Below are 7077 nucleotides of genomic sequence, written 5' to 3'. Positions count from 1 at the left end.
GAGAGAGAGAGAGAGAGAGAGAGAGAGAGAGAGAGAGAGAGAGAGAGTTTTATGGGGCTACAGACAGAGCTCAGGCCTTCCCAGCCCAGCCTGGTACTTCTTTAGGTCAGACTTCTGAAATGCATTCCATTGTACCATGTAACTGCATTGCACCCAACAGTGTGCAGTATATGTCTGCAGACATGCCTGTAACTATTCTTGTGTAGTTAAATGATTATGTCTATAGTTTCCAGTTTGGAGCTTTTATAGTGTTGTGATAAATATTTCTTTCTTCCTTTTTTTTTTTTATAGGTCACATTTGGTTTTAGTAGATCCACGTGTCTTTGCGGACCCAGAAATCTCACCTCTGTCTTTCAGATTGCTTGCACAAATTTCCATTCTCTATGTTGTTACTAAATATTCTGGATCTTGGCTAGTGTTTTCTATCCCTTACCCACTCTGGGGTATGTATACTAATGATACATGGTAACTGAATCTGTATTTCACCTCTGATTAATAGATGTTTACTAAATGGTCTTACGTCTTTGCTTGTGACTGGGGCACAGCTGGAGGCTAGGGCACTTGCCTATGTATTTTTATTCACGATGTGCTTGTTCATGATTTGATGGAAAAATAGTAAAAATAAAAGTCATTTGGAAAATACCTAAATCGAAGTAGTGAGTATGTTGCAGTTTATAAGGCACAGGGGATTTTCTACTGCTGAGTATGATGACTACATCACTTAACTGTTTCTGTTGGGTTGGGGATACAGCTCAGTTTGTAGAGCACTTGCCCAGCATGTGTGAGGCCTTGGGTCCATCTCCCCAGTGATCACTGGCATGCATCACCACACCTGGCTTCTGGATTTTCTATCCATTGTGAAAAGTGGACATTGAAATCATTCTACTAATATTGTCCTGCCATCAACTTCTCCTTTCAGATTTTTGTTTAGTTCTAAAATTTACAGTGGTAGTCATATAATTAGGAAAAAGTTTAAAGATACTTGCAGTATATTTGGCATAATTTTAACACATTTCTAACACATAATTCTAACACATGTTTTACCTTTACATAGTGAGCTTATAAATTTCAAGAATGCTGCTCTGCTGAGTGTTGATATGGCAGATACTGCTGATAAAATTACCCATGGCCAGAGGTCAATATTTCTATTTTGGTCAAGCTTCAAGAATGGCATATATAGCTTGATCATGCTAACCCTTTTTGTCCTGGGAATACTTTTATTCCTGCCTATTGTGTTAAAGCATGTCTTTAACAGCATCAACATGTTGGCAGCCAAAGTACATGGCTTGAACATGAAAATGGACCCCCAGATAGAGTTATTAAATTAACAGTCTGGTAAGCCAAGGAAGTGTAAGATTCTGCACAGAGCCTTACCAACCTAAGACATAAATGCATTGCTTTTGATAATGCATATTCCATGATGGGTAAGGAAGGCATTCTTGTCAGAATGACCTAAGACAGACAGGCTCTGTCTTGTTTTTTTTTCTTTTTTTTCTTTCTTTCTGTCTTTTTTTTTTTTTTGGCTCTGTCTTGTTAATGAAATAAAAAAGGGGAGAGGCAGAGAGCCCTTGGGGCTGCTTGGCAAAAATCTGACATGAGCCAAGGACAAGGAAATGGGCTGCTTGGAAGGAATATGACATTGGCCAAGGATAAGGAAGTAGGCTTCAGGTAGGAATCTGACATTAGGCTAGAACAAAGAAGTAATTTCAGGAATCGAAATTTTAGGCTAGAACAAGGAAGTAGGCTTCAGACATGAAAATGACTTTGGGCTAGGACAGGGAAGTTGGCTCAGATATTTTGGTCATCCTGATAAGCCCTTAGAAACAGTGATCACGGGAGTGTTCATGGAATTTTGTTTATTTCCTTGCTTGTTCTTTGACTATTTGTGTTTGTCTTTCTTGTTCCTTGGCTATTTGGATCTATTGTATTGCTAGTCCCTCAACCTAGAACTGACCTTAATACTTGCATTTAATTAAAATGATATAAAAGCAAAAAGGAGAAGGGAGGATGGGATAGGGGGTTATTGGGAGGGGAAATGGGGAAAGGTGATGACATTTGAAATGCAAACAAATAAAATATCCAATAAAAATAAATAAATAAAACTATGCTCATTTCTCATGGTCTCAGTCTCTGTGCTTCTAAGAGGAACAGTAGACTTTTGTCACTTAGCTGTTGAGGTGAGTGGCCAACTCCAATCTGTTTGCATACCAGACTATATCCATGAAGACTACTTCTTTGTATTAAAGAAACCCAACTTATAATGTTCATCTGTTTAACAGATAAAAATCATGTGACTTGTATGTTTGGGGCAGATATAAAGATGTTTCTGAGCATCTATCTATAACCATATTTTTCCATCTCCAGGTTGGAGAGAATATACATTAAAACACTGCATAGCCTTATCCTTCCTTAGTAGAAATCTTTATCATTGATACAAAGTTGAAGTTATAATCTCTTACATTGGTACAGAATTTAATTGATACAAATTTAAAGTTTTCATTGGTATGAATTTGTTTATTGATGTAAAAATTGAGACTAACATTGTTACTCGCATATAGGCATTGTATCTACATAATACATTTAAGGATTCAAAGCTTAGACCCAGTCCTTCTCTAACTGCCATTACAAACTGATCTTAGATGAGTAAGCATATGAGTTAAGGGCCAGATAGCAAATTCATGACTCTGACTTAAATGTTAGGGTGTTTTCAAGATATTTCAATTAGAAATGACTGAGAGTAGTCAAGGCCTAACAGTTCAGAGATGCTTTGTGTAGATAGATAGTCTTCAAAGGTGTCAGAAGTCCACAGAATATGATGTTTACGGCCATTTCATTATTAAAGATCATTTGACTAGAGACATGTCTGCTCCTGAGAGCACCCCTTTTCTTGAATTCAAAGAAAAAATTGAGCATCAGTGGAGTTCCTCCAGTTGTAGTGAGACAGCCACTAGGCAAGAATTGCCTCAATTCATCTACAGACAAAATACTGTCCAGAAAAAGGACACACTATGCGGAATAGTCGACTGATAATCTTTGCCAAGACAGGGTAATTAACCCTTCAAAATTCTGCATTACGAAGGTCCGTCAGATGATCCTGGACCAGAAGGCTGAAGACTGATGCTCCCATGTTTTGAGGAAAGCGGGACTGTCCAAGCGATCAGCAGTCTCAATAAATTGGCTAAGTATTAGAAGCTAGGTTTTGTGCTCCTTTTATTTTCAGGTAATGTTAGTCGGTCTTGAATTTCTGACGGTGTTGAAGACTGGTTGCAGTCTCATAGCCAACCTAAGCTGTTTAGCATTGAGAAAGATGATATAGATTTGATTGGATGTTTTTCAGATGATATGCAATCTAAAACTAGGACATAAGTCAGGTGTAACATTATAAGCCTTTTTAAGTTAGGATAGATGACAAAGTGCTTTATTTGACAAAAATGATGGACTGGGTGTTAGGTATATCTTATACTTTATAAATTATAGAATGGTAATAGTTGTGCTCAATTTATATCTGAGAGAAAAGAGCCTTTTAATTGGACAAAAAGAAGAAAATGCAGATTGTTCTCTGTACGTAGGTGAGGTCAAGTGAAATATAAGGCTAGAACCTGTGATTGGGCAATGGAAAAAGAAAGCGGGGCTAAAAGTTTTAGAGAGGGGACAGAGAGAGGGTAGAAGGATGGAGAGAAGATGGAGGAAGAAGATGAACCTGATTCATGTGGCCTGAAAGAGACACAAGTAGCTGTGGATAGCATTGAAGGACAATAGAGTAATGTAGGGTGCATTTGCCCCATCTAGGTGTGCAGTTTGTATTTATATCAATTGAGTTTTGAGTTCTTTGTGGGGGCATTTTGGGGGTTGATGATCTACTGTTATAAATCTGGTTGATAAATTACAAGCCTCTGGAGTTTTCATTTAATGGGGCGAAGGAGTTTAGAGCCAGCAGCTGCAAGTCTTGGCAGGCTAGCCGCAGGGGCTAACAGGGAAGGTAGGAGTGGTTAGGCAGTGGAACCTCTGGAAACTGGGTTTGGCAGTGGGAAACTGGGCAGACTGCTGCTTGGGGATAGCCATGGGGGCAGGGAGACCACTGCTGCTGGTGAGTAGCCGGCTTCAGCGTGGATTTTTTTTTTTTAATAATTACATGCTACAGACTAGGAGTAAGGTTTTTAAGGTAAAAAAAAAAACCTATATATTTAATCTTATTTCCCAAACTACACTATTTTGCATTTCCACCAGCAGAGAGAAGAGTGTTCATCGGTCCTCATTCTTACCAATACTTGGTACTTCCATTTAAAAACAATTACCCTTACTGGCATATGCAGTGTTAATTCATTCTGACCTCTGTGGTTCCCTAGCGATTAAGCATTCTGATAATCTGTTCGTGTGTTTATTCGGCAAACTTAAGTCATGTGATTCTAGAGGCTGAGAAGTTCAGGCCCCTTCCATCCACAAGCTGGGAACTCTAACTCAGCCTAAGTCCAAAGGTCTGAGACCAAAGAGCCAATGGTGTAAACCTGAGACCAAATTCCTGTTGGTGAGCACTGGAGGAAGAGCTGAGTAACCCCCCTAACCATCCTCGTGGCTGTGCTCTCAATAGCCCTGCCTGCTGCTGGGGTCATCTCTAAATTCTGACAGGCTGGTTGCAGGACGTTCACTCTCTAGCTCTACCCAGTTGTGTAAGGGTTCCGGACTGTGTAAACAATGGTGCCCCAAGTATACATATTTTTGGCAGAGGAAAATTTTATATCACATATTCTCTGTGGAAAACAACTCTTTAAATCTAGGTTAAGCTTAATTAAAAAAAAAACCCAACTTGTTCTATTATGTCATTCACTCCCTCTTTTATTCCCCTTGGTAAATGGTGCCCAGGCTTTAAAGCCTTTCAGAGGCTCACTAGCTTGGCACTTGGTTTTTCTTTCAAAAGTTTTCCTTGGGAACTCAATACAAATTTTGTCACATTTGCTTTTGAAACCCATGCAGGCTCCGTCATCTGGTGTCCCTGCCCCATTTCGTCTTGAATTCTTTAGCACCTAAAACCCAATTTATGTGCCAGTCCAAATCAGTCCAATGTTTCACAGTGTGTCCAGTCTCATGGCAGTCATAGCCCGTCATGGGCCTTAGCAAAGTCACTAAAGTCCTGCGTCACTCCCGACACTGCCAGGAGTTAACTTGCACTTCATTTTCTGCCAGGTCAAGTAACTTTGGAAATCGAACGCTGCCTTCCCCTGCCCAGCTTTCTCAGCCATGTCCACTCGTCCTGACCACGGCCAGCACTAACCAAGTGTCCCGAATGGCTGGTGGGAGGCATGCTTTCACATCAGCTCATACTACCCAGCTTTTGTCATGAGGAAGGGGAAGTAGCTATATCACGCCACTTCTATAATTCTGCAATCCTCAGACTGATTCCACCTGTCACCATGCCCTGTGATTTCACGGGCCAGGCTTGTGAGGAGCTCTCTCACTTCTGTTTAAAAGTCTTCTTCCATTCAAGTAGCTCAGATGCAGAGTATCATAGTTTCCAATCTTGGGCCAGTATCAAGGCCCTTGTGTACTTATTGACCCATAGATTTCACATCTATGTATCTGTGTGGTGGACTCTATTTATTAAGAGTATGTATATAGACTCTTGATATACATAGCCTCTCTGTATATAGAGAGCATTCTCTGTTCTGCTGAGTGTCCCAATAAAGCACAAGGTAGAACAGGGAGAATGTCAGACTTCTCTTTCTTTGCACCATAGTAAGTTATGTGTCTTCATGGCACCCTGAGATGCTTCATGTGCAGAAGACTTGGCACTGGTTGCATGTCTCATAACAGAGATCATACTTGTTGCCGCTTTAGCAACAAGTCACAGCCTTCAGTACCGGCAGCCAAATTGAGCTTGCCCTCATGATTGCTTCACCACCAAACAGATCAGCCTGAGATACAGCCTTATCACCCATGGCAGGGACCATGCAAGTGCTCCTCCTTTCTCCATCTTTGGTTTTGTCTGTCTGTGTTCAGGCTCCAACTGTGTTGTGAGACATTTTCTAGGGATATGAAAGTAGATGTCTGTTTGACCCAGACAGAGCACCAATGACACAACCAAGAGATGATTCTGTCCAAGACTGATGAGCCATTGAGTTTATTGGAGTTTCTTACAGGGTTAGGGGTAGACCCTCAGGCAGGTGCATCACCAAGAAGCCCATTCCAATATGGGTAATGACTCAAGAAAGTTGCATCCCTGTAGCTTCCTGCAAACCTATAGGGAGGGCCACTGAAGCATCTCCTGGAATCTTCACTGTGTATATAACCTTCAAGATGGGATTTGTGATGGCTTTGTGATGGCTTTGTGAGTCCCATAATTTTCTAAGCTTGTGAGCCTTAAGATCTCTCTGTCTATGATAAAGTAGCTGGTGCTACTATCAATAGATGTTTTCTAGAAATACAGTTGGTTTTTCAACACAGAGTTTCTCTATGTAGCACTGGCAGTCATGGAGCTAGCTCTGTAGACCAGGCTGGCCTCAAACTCAGAAATCCGCCTGCCTCTGCCTCCCAAGTGATGGGAATAAAGCTGTGCCCCACCACTGCCAGGCATGAACTCACTTCTTAGTTCCCATAGTTGTTTTTAATAGATGCCTTGAGATAGTCTATGTAGCCATCACACCCTTAGATAAGAGATGCTTTTTTTAAATTTAATTTGTGGGATTTTGCTGTAGATTTAGTCTAGTACTACTTATATTATTATGTTACTTTGGTCCCCCAAATTACACAAAAATGCACATGTCTACACATAAGACACTGAGGGACCCTGCCCCTAGTTGATTTTGACTGGTTGCCAGCAGTCAATGACTGGGCAGGGAGACAGAGTCGAGACTTTAGGATTCCTGGACAAGGGACTGAAGAAGGAGCAGGAGGGGAGAGAGAGACACCATGCCAAAAAAGGAGTAAAGACCAGCCTTAGAGGTACAGAAGAGAGGACACAGTAAACATGTGAGAACCAGGGATCATGGTCCATGAGGGCTGCTGGTCTGGGTCTGGGGCAGTAAAGGTGGAATATAGGTTTTGGTAAGTGATAAGTTGGGATTATTGAAAAGTACACCAGCC

The sequence above is a fragment of the Grammomys surdaster genome, unplaced genomic scaffold (genome assembly GCF_004785775.1).
Source record: "Grammomys surdaster isolate TR1022 unplaced genomic scaffold, NIH_TR_1.0 126219, whole genome shotgun sequence".
NCBI classification, from domain to species: Eukaryota; Metazoa; Chordata; class Mammalia; order Rodentia; family Muridae; genus Grammomys; species Grammomys surdaster.
This window is presented reverse-complemented; position numbering follows the sequence as displayed.